We start from the raw sequence: 12,784 nt of genomic DNA, 5'->3' as shown, positions 1-12,784 counted from the left end.
GGACTAGCTGTTGGTCCGAGATGAACTTGTTTTTGGACTGTGATCTCTCTAGGCTAGCTGTTGGTCTGTGGTGGACTGATTTTTGGACTATGAACTCTCTGTTGACTGTCTTAATCAACAAAAAAGCGCGGAACAGCTCTGAATCAAGTGAGTAGCCCCCGTAAAATATAGCTGGACTTCACTTTGTTTTGTAAGTGTTGAATTCAAATTACAAGACAGCAGAGCAGAAACGTGTATTAATAACCGTAATCCCCAAATATGGACAGCCAAAATAACAAAAATTTAATGTCATTATAAGTTAACTAAAAGTTATATAAACAAAACAGAAACAATTTTGCCTCAAGATAGAAGACCATGAACCACAATCGTTAGTGGATCTGGTTAGATAAAAGGCTTCCAAAAACCAAAAAAAAAATGATAATTGACTAAAGAAAAACATTCCAACAATAAAAATAACCACACTTAGTGGATCTGAACAGATTTGATTTCAATTCATACTTAAATATTACACATATGGTTGCTTGCCAAAAGTAGATAGTAGAATATCAGTTTGCAACTACATTTCAAAAGCAGGTGTTTTCCTCACCAACTCTGACATTATGCCATCCAAAATAAGAGACCAATCAAACTACTATACAACTAAACTACTGTCCGACTCAGTTGCAGGCCCTTGGGTGCTGGTTGGTATCATCATAGTAAGACATCTTCACAACATTTTTCACTAACTCGAAGAAGAACTTGGTGTCGCCAACAATGACATACCTAGCCCTCAATTCCTCAGCATCAACATGTTCAGGGCATAGAATGAATGCAAAGTTGCCATCTGGATCAACAACAACACAGTAATCTCGAACATTGCGAAACCCAACTAACCTCTCCGGAGCACGAACAGACCGCATCCAAAAATTAAATGCATTACATACATAATTTACACAAAGACAATTTGATGTAAACAGAGTACAAATGTACTGTAAATTCAAAGTAAACATTAATTAACAGTATTGAACAAACTACAAATAAGCATACTAAATTGTAAAATGAACATTTCCATGAAAAGACAAAATTCCTCACATGAGTTCTCCTTCCCTCAACTGATCAACTCCAATCCTACAAATCCCAGAAAGTAATCAGATCTAGTCATATGAAACAAAAATAGTAAGCTACAACAGAAACTCCAAAAAGTGTATCATCCTCACTAGAGAGCCAATAATCAATAAAGCAAAACTAAATCTACAGTTAAATGAATAACGGCGGCCCATCTGGATTTCAAAGTGATGTATGTGTGAGAGATCACAATCTGAAACTCTATATCAACAAGAATCCTCAGCCGATCACAGACAACTCGAGATCACCCGCAATAACTCTAGAACAATAAATATGGAGTGAAGGATAGGAAGATGAGAGTAGTAGTATCGACAAAAACATTGTCAAGTGACTTACTTTTGCTTATGTATAAGTCACTGTCTTTTTTTGCATAAAATGACTTATATATTATTTTCCTGTAAGTCACCCATCTTTCCTGTAGAGTGCTTGCCTCCGCATACAAGTCTTAATATTCCTATAGTGTGTGCCTGTCCCTAACAGGTCCGCTATATAATGTGTTGCACCCGTTAGATTTATTCAGGCTGCTATGAAGTATCTGTTGGCAATAGACCCAACAATAGTGTAAGGGCAATGCAGTTCATATCTTTTGAATGAAAATTTGAAAAATAATAGACTGGCCAATTGTGGTCCAATCAGTCAGTACCAGGTACTATTAACACATAGTATTTTTGAATAAAAAACGAGCCTAAAATTATGTCTGTGCATTCAGAGATAAAATGAAATAAAAAGGAACACCAAGTAAAATTATACAATACAGAGACACTACCATACTAGCTTGTCCAGCTCTAGAAGTCTAGGTCAAAAGTAGTTGGGACAGAAATGAAGTGACCACTCACCTTACTGTCACACAACATAGGAAGGCCATGACCAAGAATGACAACACCATCGGCCATGGTAGCACTGAGAAATGGAGCAGTCATATTAGACTATATCCGTACGAGCACCTATGGAAATAACAAGTAACAAAATTCAACATTTAATAATTAGTTTCTGGATATAAAAAAGCTAGACATGAGAAACCTCACCCACTAACTTGTGCACAAAAAAACCTAGCATATTTACATTGATGAGTGCACATAAGTAACACACACACGCATGGACATCATTTTTACCTAGATTTTCATATTTACAGTAATAAATGAGAAAAATATAGATCTCACATGCCTATCAAAATACCTGGACTTTCATATTTACAGTAACAAATGAGAAAATTATACTGAAAATCATATATGATTTTTACATGACAGAACTAATTTAGTCTTCTGAATTCATGGAATACCTAGATGTATATCCACAGCAAAGCCCTGCAAGCAATATAATAACAAATGTTACTCAAAAAGGGAAGTTATAGCAACCATAAAAAAACTGTCTATTATTTAAGAAATCAAAATTCACCTCACTAATAATGCTCTGCAGTGCCAATGGTAAAACTTGAGATCCCTGGTTCCATAATATATTAGTTATCCTATATGATTGCAAGGACTGATAACCATGGAAAGAGTGCACAAGCAATATGAGTAATTTATTTAGAAAAAATAAAGCACAAAAAATAACAATCAAACTAATGAAGAAAAGAAAAATATTGCAGTTACACAAAAGCATTTATGAAATTACAGCACAACATACTATAGTAATTTTTTTTCTCAGTTGGACTATAATTATTAATGCTACGACTTGAGAAGATTCTTTGTGTAGTAATACAAAGATTATTGCTAGCCAAGACATATACAGACTTAGTGAGTACCTTCGAAGTAAAACATGAACACAGACAACTTTGAAGAATCATAAAGGGGATAAACATTGTCTGAAAAAATTCCTATGAATACTAGAGACCAATGCCTCTCAATACAAATAGACAGCCAATTCTGCTATTAGTTTTTATTTTCACAAAGAAGACAAGAATAAGACCATGAGAGCATACAGAACAAGTCGTGCATGATGGGCATACCAATGGTAGACTATCTTTATCCTGCCCCTTGGAAATGTGGAATTTCGTCAAACACCTGGCAAGCACAGCTGATAGCTCCCAAACCAAAGACACAAGAGCGCTGCAACACTTGAAAAATAATGAATCTACTATAAAGGTTGGCCATTATATCTCACAAATATAATATAGTGTGAAAATCAGTGTACAATAAAGGGTAACTTGTACTTTCATAAGACAGAAATGCTCCCTAATTAATTCACAATTTTGATAATTAAACTAGAAAATTATATTATTAAATGTGAGTGTAATTATAGTATAAGTTACTTGTAGTTTTCTAGACATTGATCAGGAGTGCTAATTAACCAAAAACAAAACTAACCAATCAGCAACCACAATGAACAAATACTGTATGTAAGACCATACTACTCATTAACAAAAGTAAGAGTAAATATATCAAACTAATAATCCCCTAGCCTCTAAAAAAATCTTCTATGGTAACCAAAATAGAAATGCAAAACTCTGAAACTAAAGTATGTGCAGAAAAAACTTTAAACTCAAAGTATGTTCATATAATATTAAAAAACATACTAAATTCTAAGATGAATATTTGCAGTGAAAGAGAGTTCTTCACCTGAGTTCTCCTCATCTCATCAACTCCATTCCTGCAATCCTAGAAAGTAACAGGTCAGGGAGAAACTAAAATACTTGGGTATATTTGGCATCTAAAATTCTAGTGAAGTATTTCACTATTATATTTTATAGTAACAAACTACAGAATTACAACACTAAGGAGGGTGTATTTGCAGATTGAGTCCACAATAAATCTTAAGCTCTCAACTCACCAAACTAAAAGAGTAAGACACGCTAGTATTTTTGTTGCAACCACAGCTTTGGTATTATCTTGTTCTCTTACATATAGAACGGTAAAAGAAGGCCTTAGTGGAAGATGCTAATGGCCATGATGGCCTCTAAAAACTGAGGATACATCCTGAGGAGAACAAGTAGCTCTCCTGACTCCACTCCCTAAAGACTAGGAGCTGCTAACTGAATTAAAATAGAAAGATACACAAAGACTCGACACTACATACTTAACACGAGACATGGGTTACTGTCATAAAAATATAATGGACATAGGAAGAGGAACCAATCTGTTAGGTTATGGAACACAGAGAATGGTCAGATTGCTAATAAATAGGAAATTAGTGTTGCAAAAAGTCAATTTGAATAAGCTAATATGAAAGAACATTTAGCAATGTAATTGGCCCTACTTCAAATATTCTCCCATAATGTGATTTGGATATATCAACAATCATGTTTCCACAACCTATCCCAAATACAGCTATATGAAGAACTGATGTGAGAAAATTACAGTAACCAAAATACAAGCTGCTCTATCATTTTACAGTAACAACCAAGAAAACTACAATAATGAGTCAGGTTGTAATTCTAGTATAAGCTATTTGTAATTCAAAGTTTCAATGAATGACGCTTTCAACCTGGAATGAGTAAACCAATAAAAGAGATAGGACAGGCAAGAAAGGAAAAACATTCAGTCATAGAGTAGCGTATTTGAATGAGTTCACATGGACCAAAATGCTCTACTTCTAATTGCAGTAGTACTAGATGACTCAGGAAATCAGACAGGGCAAACTATAGTGTTAATTGTATGTACAAACTATATATTGCAAAATAGAGTAAACGATCCACTGGATGTAATTACAATTTGAGAAAGAAGTGAAGTTGCAAGCAATCTATATATATCACATCAATTCAAGTCTAGGTAAACATTGTTGTATTTGTCAACATTTAACGAAGCCCCACTCAGAGTCGGAAAGCAAAAGGATGGCAAAAATATATAGATTGCAACTGACCAGATTAAATGAAACATTTCATATCAGAGTGCAGATAATCCAAGTAAAAGATGGAGCATCACAAGCATAGATGCCAAATAAAAAAACTGGACCTGGTAGTTCCTCAGCTTATAAACTACTAGACCAACAATCAAATATATGTTACCTTGTAGCTTGGTGGATGAAACAATGTTTAGTCTAGATAAGTGACAGACCCTGAAGTCATCCAGAGGGGCCCAATCTAAGAGATATAGCTTGCTAATTAGCATATACAAGAAAAATCTAGCTGCCGAAAGGAACACTCTCCGGTGGCAAAGTAGCGATAGTAATAGCTATGCAAGAAGTTTTGCAAAAAAATCTCTTTTACTTAACTTAATACATTGTGAGATACAGTCAGAAAACAAGAGACACCAAGTGTATTTTTAAGAAGCTTGATAGCTGAACAAAAGAAAACATCAAATTCCATGGTCTATTTGACAACATTTCTCACAGATAACAGTTGAATAAGAATAGACAGCTTACACACAGCTTGCAGCTTGGCAAAATATCAAATTCCACTAGACAGATTAAATACAACACTTCAGATATTTCAAGCCAATGCAAGTAGGGGTATGAGATAAATAGATGGCAAACATACTTCACCTGGTACTTTCTCTAAGCCAAAACTGTAACAGTGCAGATAAAAACTCTGACCTTGACAACTTCTAGTCTGATGAAAACAAAAGGCAAATAGAACTACAACCTTGACAACATCTATCAGACTGCAGATATTTGAGGCCAATGTTGGTTCATTACAAGCACAGGTGATCAGGTGGCCAAAATGTAAATTGAAATTGGATAAATTAAATACAATATTTAAGATCAGTTAGCGCATCACAAGCATTGGTTTAGGGTTTACTGGTGTTCAGGATTCAAAACCACATGTAAGACTAACCAAAACCGCAATGAGAGGTGTGCACATCTTGCAAACGATCCATACACATCCTGAACATAAGTAAAATAATATTTAAATGCACATAGAAATAGGTTTATGCTCACGGTGATGCCATTTTAAAGGCATGGAAAATAAGACAAACAGCACACGAATGTGTGAATTAACAGTGAAAAAACAACTCTGAAGTAAGCGTCCAAAAACAAAGATCAAATTTCCAAAAACAAGGGGGGCTGAGAGAACAACAGGACTTATACTCGTCAAATAATATGGGGGGTAATGGACAGACACAGGGGAAGAGAATCCCCAACATCTAAAACCTGACTGCTGGAGATTATTTGCAATCGAGGTCGATGACACAACAGCCTAGGCCTCTGATTGACACCCCACTCGTCGATCTCAGTTCAACAACTACAAAGACCCTGAACTTGGAACCCTAATCAATAGATAATCCTCAAATCCAAGCCACATACATCTCAATTCAACATCGAACACCTACAATCTCGATTTGAACCCTAACAAATCCCAAATCATCAGTCTAACTGCTCCTCACGAGAGAGGAACAAGAGAACAGGGGAGAGGAAGAAGTTGATGAGGAAGGTACGCATGGCCGATGTAGTTGAGACCGAGGTGGTACACCCACCGGAGTACTCCGCCAAGCTCCGGCCGCTGCCGCCGCCGGCGCGGGCGGCTTTGTAGCCGTGGCCTTTTCTCTCCGGCCGCGGCGAGGAGGAGGCCCGAGTTCCCGCCGGCCGGGGCGGCGACAGAACAGGCGGAGGCAGCCATGAGGAGCTGCGAGTGGAGGGACCGCGGGGGCATCATAGGGGGCGCCGGGTGGAGTCTCGGCTCGGCTCAGCGGCAAGGGCGCATGGAGGCAAATGGGAATGGATAAGAACGGGAGGATGAGAGAGTGGATCGGCACACTAGTTGAATGGACACCAAGCAAACAGATAACTACTTACCACCAGCCCACTCGGTGTACAGCGCAGGACAGAGAAAGCCAGACCCGGTTGGCCATAGATCGAACGGCTCTCGCGATCGACTTACACAAATACTACAAGAAATAAGTCACCTTAAAAAAAGTAAATCTGGTTTAAAAAATGGCGAGGAATAACCTTTGCAACCTCATTAGGTAGTGGCACGGCCAAAGTAAAGTCTGGTCGGTCGCCCTAATAAATAAATAAATAAAAGCTCCTGTATTTTGATTATCGGTCACTTTGTTGACGCGACTTATATTGGTCCCGAGCGACGACGGGTTGGATCGGATCGAGTCGGATGAGGGGGACAAAATGCCGTTTAAAGGTGTCGGGAGGTCATCAGGCGAGGGACGACCAGCTTGTGTGTCACGTTGTCGCGACCGGTGCGGATTGGTGAGTGATGACTGCGCACGGCCGATGTTGGAAGCACAGTCTGACCCCACTACGGGTATGAAACGGAGCCAAGGAAAAGCGGGGGCGACTACGACTGACGACTCCGCCAGTGCCACCCCTGAGCTAACTTCTGTTACGGCGGGGGAGGCTTACTGGCTTAGCAGCAAGGCAGGGTTGGGTTGGTGCCGTGTGTTCGGGGAGGGCACGGGATCAGGCGTACGATCGACCCTGCAGCTGGAGATCGAAGAATAATAGGATTGCAGTCTTGCCGTGGGGTTTAGGCGTTTCGCGCTAGCAGACAAGACGCAAAGCTGGACCGTTCGATCAGCGGCGACGTGCCGACGGCGACGAACAAGTTACTACACCGGTCGGCTCGATCTTTAGTCCACTCTAGAATCCCAGCTCGGCCCAGTTCCAATCCAACCCGGGTTGCTTTAGCCGGGCCAAGCCCGCCGGCGCCAACAACCTTGGGCTGGCAAGCGCGGCCGGGTAGCACGGGCTGAGGCGCTAAGGCTATGTTGTTCCCAAAAATTTTAAGATTTTTCGTCATATCGAATTTTTTGACACATACATGAAGTATTAAATATAATTTAAAAAATAATTAATTACACAGTTTAGCTATAAATGATGAGATAAATCTTTTGAGTCTAATTAATCCATAATTGGATACACTTTTTACCAAATAAAAACGAAAATATTACAGTTGCCGAACTCAAAAAATTTCGCGAACTAAACACACCCTAACAGTAATAGCAGGCAGCACCCTCCAAAAAAAATGTAATCGCAGCAGGACGATTGTAACAAGATTTACATTCTCTCCTACTACATCTGTCACGAGGAAAATTGAAATTTTAGATTTAATTAAACTTTTTTTGAGTTCAACTAATTTGTAGAAAATTACTGTCAATGTTTATGACTCAAAATATGTAAATTATTAAAACATACAATGGTAAACCTAATTACAATCGTTCAGTATCTTGAATAACTAGGCGTATGGTTCACGCATGTGCACGACTAGTATCGAAAATTCAAAAATTTGCATATCACTGTATCCTTACTGTTTCAAAAAGATTATATTATTCATTATCATACATCACCCTGTTCATTATCATAAATTATGTCTTATTGTTAATTAAAACAATTCAAATATGATCTACTATAATAACAATTTGATTTGTTATTTGTCGGGTACCATGATTAGGGGCACCCTAATCAGGGACCAAAACCGCCCGAAAAACGCAAACACATGCTGGGCAACCGGGCCCACAAAGACCTACAACCTTCTTCCAATCCGGAAGAAAGGAAATGACTCAAAGAAGCCCAACATGCAGCCCACGTACGCAGTGCGGCCCATCCCCACCGCCCTCGGACTCGCGGGGTGATCTCCGCCTCGCTCGAGGGCTACTCGCCGAAGCCCTCGATCGCGCCCCGCGCCTCCGCCTCGCTCGAGGGTAGCGAGCCTACCCTCGGGGGAGCCGATCATCTCCGCCTCGCTCGAGGGTAGCGAAACTACCCTCGACAGGGCGAACCATCTCCGCCTAGCTCGAGGCCACCCCTCGACGGAAGGGACAAACGGCCCTTCCGCTCACCCGCCCGCCGTACGGAGGTATTAATGCCAACCACTCCTCCACAGCGCCCAGGTCAGACGCCGTCAGGCCACCATTCCCCACAGTGGCTGTGACCGGAGTCTTGTCCGCCAACTTCGGTCACTGCTCCACCATTTCGGACGCTGTGGCGACACTGTGGGAACCTGCGACGTAGTGCAAGACATGCTCGGCACTGCTCCAGCTACTATACTGCCAACTCCCCATACCTCCTTCGTATTTTCCCGTCCGCGGATCCCATGAACGGCACGGGCACGACCCTCGGAAGCGGCTCCGGCCTTGACCAGGACAAGACCCTGACCTGCAGGACCCTCGGAACGCCGCCACGCTACGCCAGGAGGATGGTACCTCCCACAGCGACGACCATGCCGCCCGCTGGAGCCACCAGGATGCCGGCGCTATCTCCGCAAGATCAAGGATGACGCCCAGGATGACTGACACGCCCGGCGCCATGCCCCCACAGTGTATTTCCCACAGTGCTCGGCCACTGCGTTCCCGCGATTCGGGGAGAAGACGACGACTTCCGCGATCCCCTGTGCATGTACACCGTCCCTCCTTGTGTCTATAAAAGGAGGAGGCGGGCTTTCCTTTAAGGGGGTCGTCGGCCCATTCTGTAGAACACATACGCTCTTCCGAGCCCCGATATTGGCACTTGCCTCAATCAACTCCTCCTCTAGCAGAGACCTGGGAGCTTCCCTCTCTCGCCTCGCTTGTACCCCCTACTACAGGCACCCCCAGTGCAAGACAGTACAGTACTCTCGCACACCCCTTTGCTGGATGTACGGCCCCACTGCCGGAACCTGGATAAACCCGTACGTTATTGTGTTGCCTCTTGCATCAACATCTGGGACGAGAAACATGCAACATCATCACTGGTTGGGTCCGGGCCACCGGGTCAGGACACCGATAGTTGGCACGCCAGGTAGGGGCGTTGCGTGACATTTCTCTTTTGTTCCCATTTGATCTCCAGGGATGGCGAGCAGATCCAACCCATTCCCCATGGGCGCCTCGGATCCGCTCCCAGCGGGATACGTGATTTGGTTCGGGGTCTTGAGTTCAAAGCAACCGGCAACGGTTACCTCATGGAGCTCCTCTCGCCCAGACGCAACCCTGATGCTCCGACTTCACTAGCCTAGCGCAACAGGCGCTCAGGCCAGCACTCCCGGCAAGAGCGCATGGAGCGGCGCCGGGCGACACACCTCAGCTCCCCCACGTGGATTGAGGTTGCCATGTCGCAGCTCAGTGTCGCGGCCGACGGGGCCACCGCTTCGTTATCACGTGCCTCGGCGTCATCTACGCCGGCACCATCATCGACTGCAGCTCCAGCGCCCCCCCGGGGGGGCGACTGTGCCGTCGCCCTTTCCCTTCGGGATGCGCAACACTACCACCTACACCTCTTCGTCCAGCACCAACTTCACCGAGTATGAGGATCTGCCGGGTCATCACCTTCTGTCGATCCGCAACCTCATCGCATCATCTCGTGATGACTCTTACCTCGAGACGGCGAGCTCGATCGCCGACGACATCAGCTTCTTCATGAAAAACTTCACGGCCGAGGACTACTCCGGGGTCCGCGACCCCGACGCTTTTTGCTCGTTCCAGCTCGCGGTGGCTTACTGCCTCACCTGCTTCGAGGGCTTCGGCCGTGACCCCTTCTTCTTCGTCAAGCTCGGCGGCGCGGCAGGCACAGCTAGCGCAGCTCAAGAAGCTTCAAGCCAAGCTCGACGAGCATCGTCGGCAGACACAGGAACTGCCCCGATATTGGCACTCGCCTCAATCAACCGCACCCGAGCAACAGCGCACCGCGCGTGGCGCACATGCCCAGGCGGCGGCACGCATTGCCCGGGAGCGGATCCTTGCCTATGACAACGTCGACAAACCTCCGAAACTGAAAACGGCCGGCGAAAAACTCGTCGCTGCGGCCTACCTACTCCAAGCAATGCCCAAGCCATCGACGACTCCGTGTCGCAACCTGTGTCGCGAGGCACAGGCACTCATCGAGCAACCTGCGCCGTGAGGCACATACCACATACGCGTGGACTGGTCGGCTGTGGCGCACCCACAGATAAATGAGCAAGTGGAGCGTGCCAACGGCATGATCCTCCAAGGACTGAAGCCAAGGATCTTCAACAAGCTAAACAAGTTTGGCCGGAGGTGGCTCACAGAGCTACCCTCAGTTATTTGGAGCCTAAGGAAGACCCCAAGCAGAGCCACGGGCTTTACCTCGTTCTTCCTCGTCTATGGAGCCTAGGACATGCTCCCCACGGACCTGGAGTACGGGTCACCGAGGCTCAAGGCCTATCAAGAGCAGCAGAACCAACAAGTCCGCGAGGACTCACTGGATCAAGTGTTCGAGGCTCGAGACGTGGCGCTCCTACACTCTGCGCGTTATCAGCAGTCCCTGCGAAGATACCAAGCGTTGAAAGTTCGGCACCGAGACCTCAACAAAGGGGACTTGGTGCTGAGGCTTCGACAGGACAACAGGGGCCGCCACAAGCTCTCACCACCATGGGAAGGTTCGTACATCATCGCCGAGGTGCTCAAGCCCGGCACGTACAAGTTGGCGAACAAAAACGTCGAAGTCCTCACCAATGCTTGGAACATACAGCAGCTACGTCGCTTCTATCCCTAGAATTCCAAACTATTTGTACATCGTTTATACTCGCATTTACGATTTCCCGAAACAATAAAGGGGTACGCTTTACTTGTTTATTTTTTGGGAACCTTCCGGACCCTCGGGGGCACGGATGCGCACGAACACTAAGGTACGCCTGGCTTTACCTTCGGCAAAGCCAAGCCTCCCTCGGGGGCTACTAGGGGGGAACCCCCGAATGTCCCCAAAAATTTTGTATCTAAGTTTCTCGTATACTTGGGAAAAACGGACGCGAGGCATGAGCAACTACGGTACGGGCCGGCCGAGTCGTGGGTCCGCCTACGCCTCCGGGATACGGCACCCCCCTCACCACCTCACGCTTAAGTCGCTTATGAACGCGAAATTCCTCGCAGAAGTTTACCAAAGTCGCATACGAGAACACAGAAATAGAGTAAGAAAAACGAGGGCTCGAACGCATTAGGCCTCGATGGGCCACACTGCCGATTTACAATTACCAATTTTTTACATCCACGAGTACTGTTACGATAAAGTACTAACTTATTACATGGGCTCCGAGGCCCAGACTACCTACAGGTTATCATCCCCCCCTTTGCGGGTCTCCTACGGCATCGAATTCGGCTATGGGGGGATGTCGGCTTCGAGCTTCCCGGCCAGGACAGTGGCGAACTCCTCAGCGGATGCATCGGCGTCATCCATGATGGCCGACGCGGCATCCGCATCAGCGTCGTTGGGGACCACATACCCCGACGACACTCTCTGGAGGTCCATGATGTAGTGCGTCGAGGCCACGGCGAGGGCTCGCAGGACACCAAGGCGGAAGGTGCACTTGGCGTGCTCGGCGATCCGGCCACCTAGCGCTCGGAGGCGGCTGATCACCGATCTACCAGACACGGCGCCCTCCCCCTCGAGCTCCTGGCACACGCTCACAGCTGTCCGCTCCAGGTAAGCGTATTCGGCCTGCGCCGCCATGAGCGTGGTTTTGACTGCCTCCTTCGCCGCAGTCTCGTCTGCCACTCTCTGCCTCAGTTCTGATCAAAGGAATCAAGATAAGCTGCGATAAATTAGGATCCAACAACATCGAAAATATCGAGCACTCACCCGCGATGTTCTTCCGCGCTTCCTCCTGCTGGACTCGAGCGGCCTCCTCGAGCGAGGACAAGGAGTCCTCCTTCTCCTTGAGGGCGGCCTCCGCGTTCCGGATGGCCACCTCCTTTTCCTCGAGGGTCCCGGAGAGCATGGCGATGGTTTCCTTCTCGCGCTAGAACTCGGCCTCCTTGCCTTGGAGCTCGGCCTCCTTGTGCTGGAGCTCGGCTTCCTTCTGCTCGAGTGCCGTCCTAAAACGCTGCAGCTCGGCAGTCTGCGCCTCGGCTTCCTGAGCTTTCTG

At 45.5% G+C, this 12,784-nt stretch overlaps 1 long non-coding RNA gene across 1 annotated transcript; it reads right to left on the bottom strand.

Moving 5' to 3' along the window:
- Positions 1 to 971: 971 nt before the first annotated feature.
- Positions 972 to 6,638, bottom strand: LOC120661033. The gene is made up of 2 exons (XR_005669803.1): positions 2,500 to 6,638; positions 972 to 2,408 (listed from the first exon to the last, which is right to left on the bottom strand). It is a non-coding gene; the product is annotated as an uncharacterized LOC120661033 (long non-coding RNA).
- Positions 6,639 to 12,784: the final 6,146 nt, after the last annotated feature.

The sequence above is a fragment of the Panicum virgatum genome, chromosome 2N (assembly GCF_016808335.1).
Source record: "Panicum virgatum strain AP13 chromosome 2N, P.virgatum_v5, whole genome shotgun sequence".
Lineage (NCBI taxonomy): Eukaryota > Viridiplantae > Streptophyta > Magnoliopsida > Poales > Poaceae > Panicum > Panicum virgatum.
This window is presented reverse-complemented; position numbering and strand designations above follow the sequence as displayed.